This window comes from Sus scrofa, chromosome 6 (genome assembly GCF_000003025.6).
Source record: "Sus scrofa isolate TJ Tabasco breed Duroc chromosome 6, Sscrofa11.1, whole genome shotgun sequence".
Lineage (NCBI taxonomy): Eukaryota > Metazoa > Chordata > Mammalia > Artiodactyla > Suidae > Sus > Sus scrofa.
In genome coordinates this window covers 92,465,292-92,484,570 of record NC_010448.4, presented here as the reverse complement: position 1 = coordinate 92,484,570, position 19,279 = coordinate 92,465,292, and the positions used below count along the sequence as shown (strand labels likewise).

The 19,279-nt window shown below is 52.7% G+C and overlaps 1 protein-coding gene across 3 annotated transcripts in view; it reads left to right on the top strand.

Moving 5' to 3' along the window:
- Nucleotides 208-19,279, top strand: part of STK40 (serine/threonine kinase 40) — a 43,133-nt gene continuing 24,061 nt past the window's right edge. Inside the window, exon 1 of one of the 3 annotated variants that reach the window (XM_021095940.1) lies at nucleotides 208-645. The gene's annotated coding sequence lies outside the window, so the exon portion shown is untranslated. Of the gene's footprint in view, nucleotides 646-851; nucleotides 1,055-19,279 lie in introns of those variants that run through there. The other 2 variants (XM_021095941.1, XM_021095939.1) reach the window with 2 other exon arrangements.

Genomic DNA, 19,279 nt, shown 5'->3' with positions numbered 1-19,279 from the left:
GCAACAGTCAGACGCGGCAAACACCCTGGCTCACACCTCGGAGACAAAGGAATAGAGCCCTGGTCGCTAGTGCTGCTGCGACGGAGCCCTTTTAGCTGCTTCTGCAAACCAGCAGAGGGAAGCCAGGCTCTCAAAGGGCCGCAGTGAGTCACCAGCCTGATGCAATCCCTTTAAAGGGCTCATCTGCTGGTGCAAGAAGCTGATTCATGGAGGGCGTGGTTGCTGGAGGAGGAGGAGAAAGGGACCGAAACTGCTGCAGGAGGGGCTGAGGTTAGGTGGCTGGAATAGCTAATAGGAACTCTTTACTGTAAACCTCCTTGGTCAAGACTCCAGAGATCTTCAGATTGAAGCGGGGTTTCTAAAAAACCGAGGGGCCCAGAGGGAAATGAATTGTGAGGGCTGCGACAGGAATTCCAGTCATTGATTGAACCTCACGGCAGCGCTCTCCGCTCAGGACTCCAGAAACCGAGAAATGGGGGTCAAGGAAGAATCACTTTTTTGATAAATACACTACAGCTGGCCGATCTTCAGACTGCTGGACACGTCTCCAAGCCCGGGAGGGCAAGTGTAGGGCACCAGAGGCTCAGTGAAGTCGGGGCGGGAGCGGTGCCTCCTGGCCTGGCTCACAGCTGACATAGATAAGCGGTAAGTACCGCCCCTTAGAGTCTAGGCCTCCAATCGTTCCCCAGGTTTCGGCCAGGGCCCCGCCCTTAACCAATCCTCCGTCGGATTCTGGCCTCTTGCCTGAAGGCTTCCGCCCATCGTCAAGATGGCGCCCAATCCCTGCGCCTTGGGCGGTAGACACCAGCGAGGGGCGGGGCTGTGGCTCGGCCCGGGAGGAGGGGGCGGTGCGTCACTTCCGTTGTCAGGTGGCGGCGCCGCAGCCATGGAGGGAGGCGGCGGCGGTGGTGGCGGATGGGGCTGCTGTGCTGAGAGGCGACGGTGAGCGGCTCCCACGCCCCCGGCCCGGCCCCGGCCCCCCGGGACGGAGCGCCGAGCAGCCCCGGCTCCGGGCTACGGACTATGGGCGAGTAGCGCTGAGCACCGGGGGAAGGTGAGAGAGGGGCTCTGGAGCGGGGAGTCGGGCGCCGGGGGGGGGGTGCAGGTTGGCGGGGCGGGCCTCGGGGGCTGTGGCGCGGGGACCAGGGTGACAGCCTGAGGCTGTCCGGCTGCAACAGAAACGGCAACAGCGAATACCCGGTCCTCTACCGGGTCTGCCCTTCCCGGGTGCCGAGTACCGGACGGCTGTGGAGAGTCTCGGTCCCCCCGCAACCCTGGGAGGTGGCACTGCCAGCCTAGTCCGGAGTCACTCCGCCAGTCAGTGAAGGTGCCGGATTTGAACCAGCCAGATTTTTCCCAAAAGACGCCCTCTGCCTCTCCATGCTGCCCTCCTGATCCCGAGAGTGACTTGGAAGTTGGAACGAGTCCCCAGGGAGGACCAGCCAGGGCTTCCTCCAGGAACCCTAACCCGCTGGCACGGGCACCATCGCTATTGGGGAATTTTCGAATTCCGGGCGGCATACAGGTGCGAGTCTGAGCTACCTGTGCTTGCCGGTGCTACGTTTGGTTAGCCTTTTCCAAGGAGAGAGCCTGCTGCTATGGTCACTGTTTCACCTGCCATGCCTTATCAGGCCCGCCCATTCCCACACCACTTGGCCCCACCTTTCAGCCCGTAGGTAGGGACATTGGGATTTCTCTCTCACCCCCACTCCCTAGGTTTGATGCCCGTTTTTTGGCGGAAGGAAGAGATGACAGCCGCCTTCGCTGGCAGGATAGACTTTGTGCTGTGTTAAGTCACAGGAGGAAACCGGTTGGCTTTGCTCAGTTTTGAGAGCAGTGAAGAAGAGGGTAGTCACTCTGGGCTGGGCACTTTCCTTCTTGGCTTGGCTTTGCATTAGCTAAGGAAGAGCAGGATATGTAATTGTAAGGCCAAAAGAATCCTTGTTTGTAAACAGTGCCTTCAAGCTGGGCCAGTGCTCCTTAGTAGCCCTGCTGTGCCGGTTGTTTATTCCTGAGATCCAGGCAGTCTGGAGATAGTTCTCATTCATTCATTCATTCATTCCCCACATGCTAACAGTGTCCTTGCCTGGAGAGGCAAGTACCCTATATTACTTGGTTAAGGGGTTAAGAGTGGGCTTTGGAGCCGACTTCCTGAGTTCAAATTCCAACTCTGCAGATTTGTAGGTGTGTGACCTTGGGCATATTGTTTCACCTCTCTGAGCCTCAGCTATAAAACAGGGGTGATAACATAGACTGTTAAGAAGATTTAAAAAGTTAGCACATGTAGGGAGTTCCCGTTGTGGCGCAGTGGAAACGAATCCTACTATCCATGAAGATGCAGGTTCGATCCCTAGCCTTGCTCAGTGGGTTAAGGATCTGGCATTGCTGTGAGCTGTGGTGTGTAGGTTGCTGAAGCGGCTCAGATCCCACATTGCTGTGGCTGTGGCATAGGCCAGCAGCTATAGCTCTGATTTGACCCCTAGCCTAGGAACTTCCATATGCTGCAAATGAGGTCCTAAAAAAGCAGGAAAAAAAAAAAAAAGAAAGAAAAGAGGAGTCCCTGTCGTGGCTCGTGGTTAACGAATCCAACTAGGAACCATGAGGTTGTGGGTTCGATCCCTGGCCTTGCTCAGTGGGTTAAGGATCCAGCGTTGCTGTGGCTGTGGTGTAGGCAGGCCAGCAGCTACAGCTGTAATTAGACCCCTATCCTGGGAACCTCCACATGCCTTGGGAGCGGCCCTAGAAAAGGCAAAAAAAAAAAAAAAGGGAAAGAAAGAAAAGAAAAGGGAAAGTTAACACATGTAAAACACATAGAACCACACAATGTCTGCCACGTAATGAGTTCAATAAATGTTAGCTATTCTTTTTTTTTTTTACGGCTACACCTGTGGCATATGGAGGTTCCCAGGCTAGGGGTCAAATTGGAGCTACAGCTGCCCACCTACGTCACAGCCACAGCAACGACGGATCCTTAACTCCCTGAGCGAGGCCAGGGTTCAAACCTGCATCTTCATTGATACTAATTAGGTTCATTAACCGCTGAGCCACGACGGGAACTCCCGGTGTTAGCTATTATTCTTATTTCAAGAAGCTCATGGTCTGGTTAGGGGAAAAACATGTCTTTAAAAGGTGGTCTAGAAGTCTAGCTCAGCCTGAGTGTGAGAGAATGTTTTGGGGAAGGCTTGGCAGAAGCGATGATGCTGGAGCTTTGGCTAGAAGGATGGAAAGGGTCAGCCAGATAAGAACAAAGGGACTACGTGTGCTACTTAGACATGTAAACTCATAGTTCATTCCAGAAACCTCAGACTGTTCTATAATATGGTTGGTGTGAAAGTCACCTTGGTGCTGGGTATAGCGGTTCAGGTTGACAAGGAAATGCCACATTAATAATTTGTGACTTTGTACCAAAACCAGTAGGGGGCCAGCAAAAAGGACTTAAGCAGAGGAGTACCATGATTGAATCTGTGTCTTAGAGCTCTCCGGAGCCTCAGCAGAGGAGGGAAGGGAGAGGAGAGGAGAGGAGAGACTAAAGGACTGGAGACCTTTTCTGAGGCCCCCTGCAGGCATCTGAGAGAGGAGAGTTGGTATGCAGTGAGTTGGTGTTGGCCTTTGCTGACAGCACTGTATGCTGCCAATGACAAGTGACAAGCTCTCTGCATTCCCCAGGCTGCTCTGCCTAGCAGCCCACATATGAGCCTGTGGCCCTCTCTTCCTGAGACTGCAGGTCACTCAGGCAGCTGAGATGGTGAGGCTGTCCTCTCAGAAGGTCAGTTGTAAGGGCTGCTCTACTTGCTGCTTGATGCCTTTAACTTGACCTTTTGGGAAGTTCAGATTGTAGAGGTTACAAGCCTGTCTGGGAGTTCCCGCTGTGGTACAAAGGGATTGGCAGTGTCTGTGGAGCACTGGGAAACAGGTTTGATCCCTGGCCTGGCACAGTGGGTTAAGAATCCCGCGTTGCTGCAGCTGTGGTGTAGGTCACAGCTGTGGCCTAGTTCACAAGTGTGGCTCGGATCTGATTCCTGGCCTGGGAACTCCATATGCCAGGGGGCAGCCAAAAAGGGCCGGGGGTGGAGGGAGCCTATTTGGCTCTGCTCTCAGATGGACTCTCAGTTCTAAGCCCAGCCCTGCTGGTCAGTAGAGGTTACTTATTCCTTCCTTGCCCAGCTTTCCCATCTGTGAGGTGAGGGCAGTAATAGCCCCTTGCCAGTAGGCAGTTGTGAGGTAAGTAAGGTGTTGTAGGCGTGGGCATTTAGCCCACACTGCGTAAGAAATGCTTGGTCAATATTAGCTGCTGTCATAGGCTGCAGAACTGAGGATTAGTTGAAGCAGTCAGTGGCAACTAAAACTTGTGTGCCATTGAGCTGTCAGAGGTGTCCTACAGAAACCACAAGATTACAGAATTTTATTGTATTCTCTCCAAAAAAGAAATCTATGGGGAGTTTACCCAGTCTGTATGGGAGCCATGCAGATGATTGGGCTCAGCTTTTTGAAAGAACCATTTTTAAAAACAGGACTGCTGAGGGGAAAAAGAAAATCATTTTTTAAAGTATACTAGGACAAAAAGTATTTACAGTTTCTTCCATGTGTGTCCCTATTAGTGCCCCTAGTCTGGTATCTGAATTAATACCACCAAAAAGCACACATTGATGTGTGTGGTAGCTTAAAAGCCAGAGCCCCAGTTCCACAAACATGAGCTCCCATGTGTGGCTGGGGATGTGCTGGGTACCAGATGCAGAAGGAGAACAGACAGGCAGGCCCTGCCCTGGAGGAGCCTGTGGCTTGACAGGAACCGTGCAGCCTCCTAACCATTTAACACTTGCAGACTTCAGCGTCTCACAGAAGTCTGTGCAGCACGTGGTGGGCACTTAGAGGAAGCAGTGATTCTCCTGGGGGCTCAGGTGACTGGGGAGAACTTGGGAACTTGACGAATGAACTGAATCTTGAGGGCTCACTGAGTTCTGAGGGTTCCTGAAGCGCTCCAGGCAGGGGAGCAGCAAGGCACAGGGGTGGATGCAGTCTGGCGTGTGTGCACTGGAGAAACCACAAGAGGCTCTAGGCCAGGACGTGAGGGGACCTGGCTTGAGGAGATGCTGGAGAGGGGAGCACCAGTGCTAAGATGTTTGAACTTTTTCTCTTGGTGACGGGATGCCTTGTCTTAAGTGGAGGAAACACCATTCGATCTGCATCTTCCCAAGAGCCCTCTGGGAGGATAGACTGGGGAGAGAACAAGTCTGGAGTCTCTGCCGGAAGCTTTCACAGTAATCACAGTCAGGGCTGCAGGGGCCTGGATCAGGGCAGAGGCAGTTGGGACGCAGAGGAAGGGCAGAGGTCAAAGCTGTTTTGGGGGAAATCAGCTGGACTCTGGGAGTGTTTGAAAGTGATGACTGGTGATGGTAAGTGACCCCGAGGTTCCTGATTTGGCTGACGGAGTGAACGATAGTGCAGAGATCGAGACCTCGAAAGAGAATGGCCTGTGAAATCCACCAGCTTCATTCGGTAAGCCCTCTCATGGGAGAGGATCAGTTGCAAAGTCTGTGGCATTCTGTCCGGCTTTAGGCCAGGCTTCTCTCTGGTTTTGCCGGAGTCAGCATCTGGGAAAAGGGCAGCTTCCCTTCTTCATCTTCCTCTGGCCAGATTTACCTAGGGAGGCGGACTTCTTCAGTGTTTCAGAAACTCAAATGGCTGAGTCTAAAAAACTCCTGTGATTTTTCAGCCTTCCAGTGGCCCTAAAGCACAGCTCTTCAGTCTGGTGCTGTCCACACTGATTCGGCAAGGGATGGGGTCCAGGCCAGCGGCATGCCCTCAGGGGAGAGACGGTGTTCCCAGTGCTCCCTGGAGAGCTTATCTAGAAAGAGACCTTGAGGTTGGATTTACTCCAGAGGTCAGGTCATCCCTTCTCAGGTAGGAGGGATGTCTAGGACTCGCCCAGAACCACTAGGGAAATGAAAGGGCACTGCTTTTGTGCTCTTACTCCCCTGAGCTCTATAGAGGTTCCCCGCTAGACCTGAGTCAGGTTGGACTGCAGAGAGGGCTTCAGATAGGCTCTTTGGAATTAGGGAAATTTTTTGCAGGATTTATCCTTGCATTTGTGGTGTAAAGAAGGTAGAAGAGGGAGTTCCCATCATGGCTCAGCAATAACGAACCTGACTAATATCCATGAGGATGCAGATTCAATCCCTGGCCTTGATCAGCACTTTAAGGATCCAGTGTTGCTGTGAGCTGTGATGTAGGTCGCAGATGCGGCTTGGATCTGGCGTGGCTGTGTCTGTGGTGTAGGCCAGCAGCTGCAGCTCCGGTTCAACCCCTAGCCCAGGAACTTCCAAATGCTGCGCATGTGGCCCTAAAAAGAAAAAAGAAAAAAGAAAGTAGAGGGGTTCCCTTCGTGGTGCAGCAAAAACAAATCTGACTAGGAACCATGAGGTTTCGGGTTTGATCCCTGATCTCGCTTAGTAGGTTAAGGATCCAGCGTTGCCATGAGCTGTGGTGTAGGTCACAGACGTGGCTTGGATCCTGTGTTGCTGTGGCTGTGGCGTAGGCCAGCAGCTATAACTCCAATTTGACCCCTGGCCTGGGAACCTCCATATGCTACGGGTGCAGCCCTAAAAAGCAAAAATAAATAAATAAAAACTTTAAAAAAGAGCAACAAATTCTTCAAACTTCTTACTATTATTGGCCACGCCTGCATTATTTGAAGGTTCCTGGGCCAGAGATGGAACCCATACCACAGCAGAGATTTAAGCCGCTGCAGTGACAACACCAGATCCTTAACCCCCTGAACCACCAGGGAGCTCCTAGGCCCCCTTTTAATGAACTAGAGCAACCTGATTTTCTCCCAGAGCACAAAGGTACTCTTTTGGATTGAGGTTCCTCTTCCCAAAGAGGCACTGAGAACCTTTCCCTGAAGAAGTGATGGCCCAGGGTGGTCGCCCTCTTTTGGCTCTTGGTGGTCTGTGTGAGCTGGGCTTCCCTAGAGCTTACCCAGTCCAGCAGTTTACAGATCTGATGATTCCAAAGAAACTCTGATTGCTGGAAAGCTCCAGAGAAAACTAAGATGGGCTCTTGTCATTTAGGTTGAAGCTGTCCCCTCTACAGACCACCACCTACTTGGCAAAAGAGACAGACAGAAGATCTTTCGCCTTTAGGGAGTCTGTGATCCAGAGGTCCAGGAGGAAGAGAAAGTGGCCTGGACACTAGTAGAACATGGCAAGAGCAGGACTGGTGTGCCTGTCACCTGTCTTTGAGTTTAGGGCAGAGCTGGTTTGAGGTGTGACAGGATAGCAGGTACCTCTAGGGAGAGGCTCAGTTCAGCACCTTGGGAGACCTTGGCACTTGCACAGCCCCAGATTCTCTGGGGCTTTTGGAGCCTCAGTGCTAGCATCACCACCTCTGGAGAGCAAGAGTCCCGCCTCCTTTTGCAGCAGACACAGAGCTCCTGGCGTTACCATGTTTGGGGTGACTTCTGTGGGTATGTGCTCTTCCCACTCCACTCCCAAGCTGGTCCCTCCTGAAGGAAGAAGGGGGAAAACAGCCAGAAAAAGGAGGATCCCCACCACCTTCCAGGTCCTTTGCTAAGTACTTTGCAATATGTATTGAGGCCTTCTCCCAATCTGAGAAAGGAGGGGTTGTCTCTGTTCTACAGAGAGCCCCTGGGCCCAGAGGGGTTAAGGAACCTGTCCACTGTTATTCAGCCAGCAAGAGCAGAGCCAGATTTGCAGTCCACGCTCGACCCTAGATCCATGCCCTCCCATTCCTCCATCCTGGCCAGGCTCTGGCCCCCGGGAGACCAGCCCACATGGAATCTTGGATTCATAAAGCCGTGGAGCTGGAAGGGACCTTGACAAAGCTGAAACAGTCCCTTTTTTTTCCAGAAGAATGGAAACTGCCATCGCCTGGAGATAGGTCCCTCCCCTCATGCCCTGTGAGTAGTGGGTAAGGAGACTCTCAACCATGTAACCCAGCACTTAAGGCTCAGATCAGACTGGCTTCAGAACGTGGTTTTGCCACTTGCTAGCTGAGCGACCTTGAACAAGTCACTTGCTATCTCCAACTCCAGTTTCCTCCTCTGTAAAATGAACTTAGAGCTCCTTGCTCCTAAAGTAGTGATGAGCGTTAGACACAAGGTGTTCTTGTCTGTGGCAGGGGCTGGCTCTGGAGAGGCCCAAGTGAGCTCTTTGCTGGTGGGTCTGAGTGGCTCAAAAGAGGCATTGTGCACCAGCCTCCAGGTCTCCAGTTTGGACTGTGTGGTGGTGGTCTTCTTGGCCCTTATGGAAACCAGGTGACCAACAGGAAGTTCCTTATAAGTGAGTTTCCAACTTGCGTGGAGAGCTGAAGCGTGCCTGGAGTGCAGCTTTGTCCCTTCCTCCCGCCACTCCCCTGCTGCAGCCTTGCATCAGGTGTTCTTGTGCCTGCTCTCAGGTGTGCCTTCTCTAAGCCCCAGTGATTCTATTACTGCTCTTAATAACTCTAATGGGTTCAGAAAGTTTTTAGAGTTTTAAAAATTATTATAGTAGCCTACAAGAAAACTCTGATCTTCTTCTTGGGCCCCTTGTTCGAGTGCCTAGAAGTGTCCACTGTTAAATTGCTTCTAGAAATTTCCTATGCATATTCAAGGGTCTGTAAATTTTTTTTTCTACCCAGATGGGATCATCTTATACAAATAATACTGTAGTTTACTTTTTTTTTTTTGATGTAATGTGTCCTAGAGATCTTCATCTACCAGCAATCTGCATAGCATCCCCTGTCTGGATGTCCCATGATGGAGTGAACCAGTCCTCTCTTGATGGACTTTCAGATGCTTTCCTGTAGGGTGGGTGGGTGGGTGTTTTAATTTTTGTGGTTTTGTCTTGAGTTTTTGGTTTGTTTTTGTTTTGCTGCTGCCCAGGGCTCTCGGGGGCCCCTCGTTGAGCACCTTCCTCTTGGTGAGCTTGTGCGAGTGACTGGAGGATAAAGCCCTAGAACTGGACCAGGGCAAGGGCACTTCTGCTTTGTTGGCTGTGGTTTCACTTTGTCTTCTGCACACCTGTTGGGCCTGTACAGGGAATTCTGAGGTGGGCAGGGCCTGGGGCTCACCCTCTGGAGAGGCACAGGCCAGCATGCTCTCACCCAGGCCTGGACGGAGCAGGGCTCGTGGCCGGCCTCAGTGGCTCAGTCTCCTTGTCTGAATGGCCCACTGAGGGGCACCCTGATGGCAAAGCCTGCTGTCTGCCTCTATCATCTTGCCCTATCAGGCAGCCACAGCCAGCAAAATTGGGTAAACCTGCAGAAACTGAACTGTATTGTCCATTTGTAAGGTTGTGAGATTTAATTGAATTTCATTTTTGGTAGAGGCACTTAAAGAATGGCAGTTTGCTGGCCCCAGGCCAAATCACCTTTCTCCCAGGGTGATTGTGGTGGTGACTTCTCTGTTAAAACCAGCAGAAAAAGAGAACTGCACGCACCTGGGCCTGGCCCGGGCCTTCCCAGGTCTGTCGCCCTGGCTGGCTGGGATGGAGGGAGGAAAGGGAGTATTTGCCTTGTGCTTCCTACACGCTGGCTCTGCACAGCCCTCAGAGAACCCTGCTGGGGGTGACACCGCCCCTCTCTTAGAGGTGGGAGACTGGAGCAGAACACAAAGGTGCTCTCAGACCCAGCCCTTCTTTAGTCACTTGCAGCTTTCTCCTCGCCTGACTTGGGCCACCAAGGGTGTTAAGAACCTGAATTCCACGAGGGACCCGTGGCAGTCCTTGTTCCCTCTGAACAAAGCAGTAACTGACCATCTGAGCTGAAGAAGGGTCCCCCTAGTTGCGGGCAGGCTGGCCTGACAGGGGAGGGCTGCCAGTGACTCAGCCTGCTGTCACTGTGCATGGCAGAAGGTCCCCCCACAGAGCCAGGGGGCCACCAGGAATGTCTCCCAGCTAGTGTGCTTGGCTGCTTCCCCCGGCTTCTTCTCTAGATGGGAGATACCAGGGCAGCCCGGCCGGAGAAAGAGCTATTAAGTCTGTCCCTTCCTCTTCCAACACCCACACACAGTGACGGATTATTTGTTGTCACATCAGCTGCTTCCGGAGGCCCTTGGGAGGGGTGAGCTGGTGGCAGGGCTGGTGATGTTGCCCTGGATTCTGCTCTGGTGATTCTCAGAAAGGCTGCCGCTGGAGCCCTTTACCCCGTCCACAGGAACAGCCTCTTCCTCTGTTTATCTTCCCCAGATGGGCCTACAGGTCCCCCTCTGTGTGCACAGCCCTGGAGCCTCTTCTCCAGGATCACACGGGGCAATCCTTCAGCCTCCAGTCTCTCCCCTCAGCCTTCATGGAGGCCCCGGAGGAGCCCGGTGGGGCTTGCTCAGAGCAGGGGGGTGAAGGGGGACGTCGCTGAGTCTGTAATCTCCTTGTGTGTGAATCTCGCCTCCCGGAGGAGGTAGGGCAGGACCTCCAAGCTGCAGGCGCTGGGCTCTCTGAGCAGCGGGCTCTTCGGCCCCTGCCGGCCCCCAGGACTGCTGCGCTCAGCACCCTAGTCCTGCCGAGGAAGGGGGACCGCAGGGGGCGGGTCTGGTGCGGATGTGCTGAAGGGGAGCAGGCTGGGCATGGCCCTCGGCCCTCGTTCTGACCGCCCCTCCCACTTCCCACTGGGCTGAGTCACTTCCTCTCTGGCGGCGGCAGGTACTTCCCACAGGCTCCGCAGAGCGGCCTTCAGGGGGCGGGCTTCCCCCTGTGCTGGAGAGGCATTCTGGTTGGTAGCAGCCAGCCGGTTCACCAGGTACCCCTGAGGCAGTAAGGCACGGCATTTAGAGAAGGATGTGATATTATGTATTCCTGACAAATTGGAGCTGTGCATATCCTGCATTTTAAAAACGAACAAAATCATCGCTCTGTTCTGGAACAGTGGAGATGACAGCACATGCATGAATCTTTGTCATCAGGGAGTCCTGGCTAAAGCTGAGGGATTACTAATCCACCTCCCCCACCCCCAAGCATCCATCCTGAGCACGGAAGCCAAAGCTTCCAGCGGGTTCCTAGGGAGATTGCTTGTAACCTCCAGGCTCCCAGGGAGAGTTCATGCCTGCTTCAGGGATGGCTGTCATTCAAATTCAAAAGAAAAGCCCTCACACAGAAACCCAGCCAGCTAGCAGAAGTAGAAGAGAACAGGCCCCAGGCAGCCTCCTCTGACCCAATAAACTGGGCTCTCCCTGGGCTTTGGTTTATCAGCCGACCAAAAAACGGGAAATCTTTACTTCATAAATTGAGAATTTAAAGAAAATCTAGAAAACACTAAGAACGGTTCCTGGCAAGCAGTGAGTGTCCATCAAATAGAAGTTTTAGGGAGTTCTCATCGTGGCTCGGCGGTAACGAACTTGACTAGTATCCATGAGGACGCAGGTTCGATCCCTGGCCTCATCAGTGGGTTAAGGATCTAGCGTGGCGGTGGCTGTAGTGTAGGCCGGCAGCTGCAGCTCCAAGACCCCTAGCCTGGGAACTTCCCTATGCCACAGGAGCAGCCCTAAAAAAGACAAAAAAAAAAAAAAAAAAAAAGGTTTTAAAGGTGTGCACCTGGAGAGACTACCTCAGCATGGAGCAGGAAAGGTTTACCTTTCGTCTAGCAAAGACCTCGAGACATCCCTCTTTTATGGATGCCGAAACTGAGGCCCCACAGAGGCCTCACGGCCTCTCACAGAGGGTAGGTGACTAGTTCAGGGTCATATAGCTAGTGAGTGACAGAAGCTGGAGTTTGAACCCAGGCCTGCCTGACCCTAAAATCCATCTTGTTCTCCCAACTGCCATTTGGGGAACTGGTCCGTGGCTTGAAACACTTGGTTCATGGGCTGTGACTTCTCTTGGTCCCTGGGTTGGTTTTGTGGATGGAGAGCAGGTGTGGGGGGAAGTTGGGGTGCTGGTAGAAGCATGTCCCTGTGACACTGAGGTACAGTGAGGGTTAGGCCCCAGGCTGCAGGCATGCTGTGAGTGGTTTTCATTCCTCCGGGGGTGAGGGGTAGGGGGTGCCCTCCTGCTGCGAACACTGTCTAAGGACAACCCTTGGTGATCAGCCCAGAATCGCCCCGTCCCAGGTACCCAGGCATTTCTGGCACAGGACTTTTCCCAGCACTGTTGCAGCCCAGTTACCCACCACCACGACCCCCTGTCTCTCTGATTTTAGATTCTGTCTCCTGCATGAGCTGGACCATCCATACTTTCTTTTGGGTCTCACTTCAACCCTTGCCTCTAGTTGGGTGGTCTCTGTCCCCTGCCCCAATGTGGGCTTTAGTGCCTTCTGGGTGCATCTAAAAAGGTGTGCACTCCTGGAAATTCCCATCATGGCACAGTGGAAATTAATCTAACTAGGAACCATGAGGTTGTGGGTTCGATCCCTGGCCTCGCTCAGTAGGTTAAGGATCTGGCATTGTCCTGAACTGTGGTGTAGGTCACAGACACGACTAGGATCTGGCATGGCTGTGGCTGTGGTGTAGACTGGCAGCTATAGCTCTGATTAGACCCCTAGACTGGGAACCTCCATATGCCCTTGCTTGTGTCCCTAAAAAAAGACCAAAAAAAGTTGTGCAGTCTCTATTTTCTCATTCAGCAGTTTGCCAGGCACTGGATGGATGCAGGGAGGCAGAAATGAACTAGGGTTTGTCCCTCAGGGGAGCCCACAGCCTGGAGAGTGGTGGGGACAGGGGAGTCAGATAAACCAATGGTCACAGCACAGCACAGCACCGTGGGAGTGGACAGAGTATGCTCTGGGAGCTGGGGGAGGAAAGGACTTGCTGCAGAGGGTGACACCAGTGAGGATGAGGGAGAAGGACCAGCCAACCAGGGAGAGGAGGTCAAGACAAGGGTGATCATGGCACACTCAGGGAACTGTGAGTCATTCGGTGTGGCTGGATTTAGGAGGCATCTAAGGCCAGTGAAGCTGGAGAAAGGAGCCTGGGAGGAGGTTGGGTTTTTACCTAAAGACCGCAGGAAGCGTTCTAGGACCCCCCACAGCAGAGACAGATGGAGGTACTGCAGGCCCAGGTCTCTGAGCACAAGAGAAAGTGTAGCCCAATGGAATCTGTTTGTCCAGCCCCAGTCACACAGGTAGCTGAGGTGGGGGGGGTCTTCTGATGGAGTCGTACCTGCGTCTTTCTTTTTCTTTTGGCTTTGCCTGCGACTTGTGGAAGCTCCTGGGCCAGGGATCAAACCTGCGCCACAGCAGCAACTCAAGCCACTGCAGTGACACCACCAGGCCCTTAACCCGCTGCATCACCAGGAAACTGCCCTAACTGCATCCTTTCTGATCAGCCTCTTGAAGAGCAGCACCCCACCATCTTGTAGCTGGTACAGAGGGAAACCCTATGAAGGTGCACTACAGAAATACGCCACCAGGTGGCAGACCTGGAAATTGCACAGAGACCTCCTTTTTTCCCTTATTTCTTAAACACAGTACAGTGTTTGGCCTGGAGAAAGGGGGGCATTCAAGAACAAACTCCTGTTCATGCCAGGCTGACTCTACCCAACCCAGTGCCAAGTTCTGCCACTGTGAGCTATGTGCCAACAAGAAATCCCTTTGAAACTGAATCTGGACAACAGATTCCTTCAGAGTCTTGGGAGCTGGTCTGGCAGGTTACACTTTCTCCCTTGTTTCCAGGGACCTGAGAGTAAGTTACAGACATCATGGCCCTTCACCTCTAAACACTTCAGTATCTGTCACCGAAGAACAAGGACATTCTCCTGTATAACCACAACACAGTTTTCAAATTCAGGAAATTTGACATTGTGTTATCTAATACATAGTCCATATTCAAATTCTGCCGATTGCCCAGTCACATTCTGTACACTTCTTCTCCCCATGATCACCCCCATGCAGTTACTTGTCTCGTCTTTAATCTCCTTTAAGTGAGGCTAGTTCTTCAGCCTTTAACTATCTGACATTGATGTTTTTGAAGCATCCAAGCCTATTCTGTTGAATGTCCCTCAATGTGAGTTTGCTTCATGCTCACATTCAGGTTATGCATTTTTGGCGAAAGAAAGAAAGAAGGAGTTCATGTGTGGCTCAGAGGGTTAAGGATCCAGCCTTGTCATTGCAGCAGCTCGGGTCATTGCTGTGGTACGGGTTCAGTCCTGGCCAAGGAACTTCCACATGCAGCGGACATGGCCAAAAAAACCCAAACAAACTTAAGTGATATTGTATTATATCAGGAGTAACATGATATCAGTTTGTTCTCTTGTTAGTGATATTAACTTTGATTATCTGGTTAAGGTTGCACCTTTTTTTTTTTTTTTTTTAATCAAGGTATATGTTCACATACTGAATTTCACAAGTCTTTTAACTGTACAGTTTAGTCATTTTGACAAACACATCCAGAGTTATGTCCTTGGACAGCAGAAGCTTTATAGGCCAGTGTATGTGCTCTGTCCCCCTCTCACAATCCTCTCTAAGAGATTCTAAACTAGAGGCACCAGGGCTTAGTTCCACATTCCTCCCTGCCCCCAACCAGATCATGATGAAGGACCCTTTTAGGGTGGCCTCATCATCCTGGACAGTCCCTTACTGTGCCTGGAGCTGATCATTGCCAGCTGGTGATCCAGCCTCTGCTCCCCAATAATCTGATGAACAGAACGAGGATGAGATGCTGTGTGCCTCTGCCTGAAAGAACAGGCAGTCCCCTTGACCCACAAAACTGTGCTCTGCCCTCTGCTACAGAATTGTGCCAGGTACTACCCAGCACCCCTCTACCTCCTCAGCAGTTCAGCCAACCCCCAGGGCTCCTCTCCTCCCAACACTGAGTTGAACATGTCACTCAAGCTGGTCATTGGACCACCCCCACCACCAGCAGACAGATAGCAAGTTCAAGGTCTCTTAAACCTTCCATCTGGTTACTCTCTTTCTTCTGCTCCTCCCACCCCCACCCCGACTGAGTCAGCGCCTAACTATCCCTTTCTCCTTGGGCAGTAAATTTAAAGCTACTGTGTTTAAGCTAAGAAAAGCACAATTTATCAGATGCTTACCATGTGCCAGTATGTACTCTTGCTAACCCGTTTGCATAGGTGACTCAGTCCTTAGACAAACTTGTAAGGTGGAGCTGGTACTCTGGGTTTTGTAGGTACAGAATAAGTACCTTGTCTGAGATGTCAGCACTGTGAAGTGATGGTACTGGACTTGGAACCAGGTTTAGCTCACTCAGAGCTTCCCAGCCAGTGTGGGTTATGTAGGTCAAGACGGTGATCCCTTTAGCCCAAGAGTGACTAGAGCAGAGCACAGCTGGGGTTCCAGCCTTTCACCCCCGAGTGCTCTGTAGATGTTTTTGTCTGAGCCGTGACGCAAAAAAGACTGAGGCGCATTGCCCTGACCACACTGCTCTGCCGCCTGAGCGTCCCGTGGGCAGAGACGATTTTCCTGTCTCCCTCTTAGGGTCTGGTGCGGGTCTAGCCACACAGACCTTTAACACGTGCATGGCAAGTAGGACTGAGGCCGGGATGGGGGGGTGGCCCCCGTGCTCACTTCCAGGTGCTAGGTGGGTTGGACGCAGGGCCAAAGAGGGCCAGAGGTAAAGTCTAGAAGACAGAGGCTCAGGATCTTTTTGTTTGTTTTGACTGAGCCAGGAAACATGGGGGTGGGGCTAGGGACAGCTGACAGGGACAACTTGAATCCCGGCACAGCACCATTGGCTCAGCCTAACGCTTCAGGGAAGCAAGTCCTTAGGCTCCCAGCAGGCATTCGTGGCTGCTGACCTATCGTGGCTCCAGCGGTGTTATCACCACACACATGCACACATACGGCAGTGAACCGGGGGCCGGGCTTTGCTGCTCCCCCCCGGCAAGGACCACCTTGCACTCCGCCTGCGCTAGTTTGGTTTGCAGGGTCACCCATCTCTCCAGGAACCCAAGGTTGCAGCCAGAAGCCTATGAAGAGGCTGAGTACAGAACTCTCTGCACCTGTGGGTAGGCCCCAGGCTGTCCTCATGTTTGTGGGGGGGGGGGGCGCTCATGCTGGCTCTGTGCACAAATGAGTGTCCCTGGAGCCACACGTCTGCACACCTGTGTGGAGGCCTGCGGGGATGCTTCTGGGTGTGAGTAACGGGCCCCTCCTTGCCATGGCCAGGCTTCAGCTGCTCTGTCATTGGGTGCAGCTGAGGCAAGACTGAGCTGGGAGGCCTGGGTGCCATCACTCTTTGCAGCCCAGTTCCTCTGGGGGTTGATGGTATGTCCGCTGTATTGAACTGTGCAATGTCATGGGGTGCCCTGACTAGCACTGCCCTGCCCAACTGTCCTGTACCCCGTCACACGACACCCCTGGACCCTTAATGGGCCTTGGACCCTTAATGTGGTGCCCATGGCCTGGCCTTCGCTGCCATCTGGGAGATACCCCAGCAGCCTGGGGGGAGATGACCTTAACTGTGAGCTGGCATTCCCCCCTCTGGCCATGCTGGGGTGGCTGTCACAGAGCGGGGGCCCTCATGCTGAGGCCCACAACTTCCTCCCCAGGTTGGGCTGAGCAAAGGGAACTCCCTGCTTTCAAGGTCAAGAAGCGCAGCCTCCGGGGGCCAGGATGCCTCCCTCCAGGCCCCCCACCCCCACCTCCATTGTTGCCTCACTGAACTGCTTGTTGAGACCAGGTTCTAAGGGAACTGTCGCTGACTTGGGAGGATAGCACATGGAATAGTTGACAGATTTAAAGCTCCGGAGACGTAGCCAGGACTGCTGAGTTCCTGGTGAGCTGAGCCCTGGCCCAGGAGAAACCAGGCAGATGGCTGCCTCTTAGCCAGGCTGGGCCAGGACCCTTCACCCCAGCCTGAGGACCAGTGTCTCTGGAGGCGTCTGGGCCCATATCCTTCTGAAAGCAGAATAGCCAGAGCTTCCTCATCACAGATCTCACTGTCAAGCCAGGATCCCTCAAAGCAGCCTCCCCTGCTGTGGGAGCATCTGTAGGCCATTTGCAAGTATGTCTCTGGAGGGGCTGCGTTGAGATCAGGAGGGTGAGACAGACCTGCCCGTGCATCAGCAGGGGGCAGGGGACAGGAGGGTCTGTCACCAGGGGGTGTCTTTGCTCATCCTGTCAGTGAGCTGGCAGCACCTTCCGCTTACCCAGGCCTGCCCTTCACGCTGCTCCCATTGCCTCCACCAGTTCTGGTGGAGCAAAGGGATGTTCAGGAGGGAAACAGCCCTGCTGCCACTTCCCCTGCCAGCATCTTCTCCCCCTCCTGCCTGTCTGCGCTCATCCTTCTGTCTGCCTACATTTTGGAGCAATTCCCATGCCATTTGCTTTAGCTGAATCCTTAGTGGGGTGGGTGGGGTCAGGCTGAGCCCACTCACTGTCTGTGCCACAGCTGCTCTCAGCAAACTGTTGTCTAGACCAGGCCTGTGCGTGGGCGCCTAAGCAGCGTCTATAGATCCAATGACGCCACCACGGTGCTCTCCAAGGAACCGAGAAGAAAGGGGAGGCCTGGTGCTCCAGGGAAGGCAGAGAATAGGGCTTAAATGGTAATGAAATCAACTTACCCACCAGGGCAGAGCAGCTCCAGCACAGGGCTGCTGACCCAGTAGGAACTGGCACCACCTGGAGAGAAGGTATGCAGCCGTTCACAGGTATCTTCTGGGCCAGTCACTGGGAGGAGTGGTTTTATGTATGTTTTTCTTGTGGTGGGGAAAAGACACTAAGCATATAAGAATACAAATAAATACGTGATCACAAACTGGTAAGTGCCATGAACGAAGATTATAGGATACCGAGTGAGACCACCTGTGACCCATTGGTGGGGGGACATCAAGAAGACTTCTCTGGAGTTCCCGTCGTGGCGCAGTGGTTAACGAATCTGACTAGGAACCATGAGGTTGCGGTTCGGTCCCTGCCCTTGCTCAGTGGGTTAACGATCCGGCGTTGCCGTGAGCTGTGGTGTAGCTTGCAGATGCGGCTCGGATCCCGCGTTGCTGTGGCTCTGGTGTAGGCCAGTGGCTACCGCTCCGATTTGACCCCTAGCCTGGGAACCTCCATATGCCGAGGGAGCGGCCCAAGAAATAGCAACAACAACAACAACAAAAAGACAAAAGACAAAAAAAAAAAAGATTTCTCCAAGGAAGTGATAGATATTTATTTATCTATTGATTTATTTATTTTGCTTTTTAGGGCCGCACCTGAGGCATATGGAAATTCCCAGATGGGGTGTCGGATCAGAGCTACAGCTGCCAGCCTACACCACAGCCACAGCAACACAGGATCTGAGCCTCGTCTGCGACCTACTCCACAGCTCATGGCAACGCCAGATCCTTAACCCACTGAGCGAAGCCAGGGATCGAACCCGCATCCTCATGGATACTAGGAGGTTTCATTTCCGCCGCGCCATGACGGGAACTCCCAGAAGTGATTTAAATTGAGAAGGATGCATAGAAATTAGCCAGACAAAGAGTAGGCACACTGTGCTAAACTTATTACTGCACAGCTTTGTAAGATTTTTCTAGAAGCTGTTCTGCTTATCCCTGCTTTTGTGTGAATGACTAAATCTACCTCCCATCATGAGCCTCCTTGGCCGAGCCTACCTATGGCTTCTGCTCCTTCTGGGGACTGGCAGGGCCTGCTGAGTTACCCGGCCCTAGTTACTCTCAGGATGAAATCGTGGGTCTGCTCCTCAGTGGCACAGCTCTGAGCATGTATTAGGGCTTGATGAGAGGCAGGCCAGCTCTCCTACTTTCCAGTTCACTGCATGGAATTAGTCTCCTGGGGTTTAGAATGAGGGCCAGAATGGCAGCATGAGAAGATAATAAGCTAACTAGTGAATATACACCTGTTTTCAGAGTTAGGGGCGCCTTCTAGGAATAACAGCAAAAACAAACTGATGGAAAAGAGGACTACATAAACATTTGATCTTTTTTTTTTAAGTTAAAGAAAAATTAAAAGATGGAGTTCCCGTCGGGGCTCAGTGGAAACGAATCCGACTAGGAACCATGAGGTTGCGGATTCGATCCCTGGCTTCTCAGTGGGTTAGGATCTGGCGTTGCTGTGAGCTGTGGTGTAGGTCGCAGACATGGCTTGGATCTGGCATTGCTGTGGCTGTGGTGTAGGCCAGCAGCTAAAGCTCCGATTAGACCCCTAGCCTGGGAACCTCTATATGCTGCGGGTGCAGCCCTAAAAAGACAAAAGACAAAAAAAATAATAAAGTTAAAAGATTAAGAAAAACTATATTCTGGAGTGCCCCTGGGCACAGTGGTTTAAGGATCCGGTATTGTCATTGCAGCAGCTTGGGTCACTGCTGTGGCACAGGTTCAGTCCCTGGCCTGGGAACTTCCATGTGCCACAGGCACGGCCAAAAAAAAGAGAGAAACTACATCCTATGTCA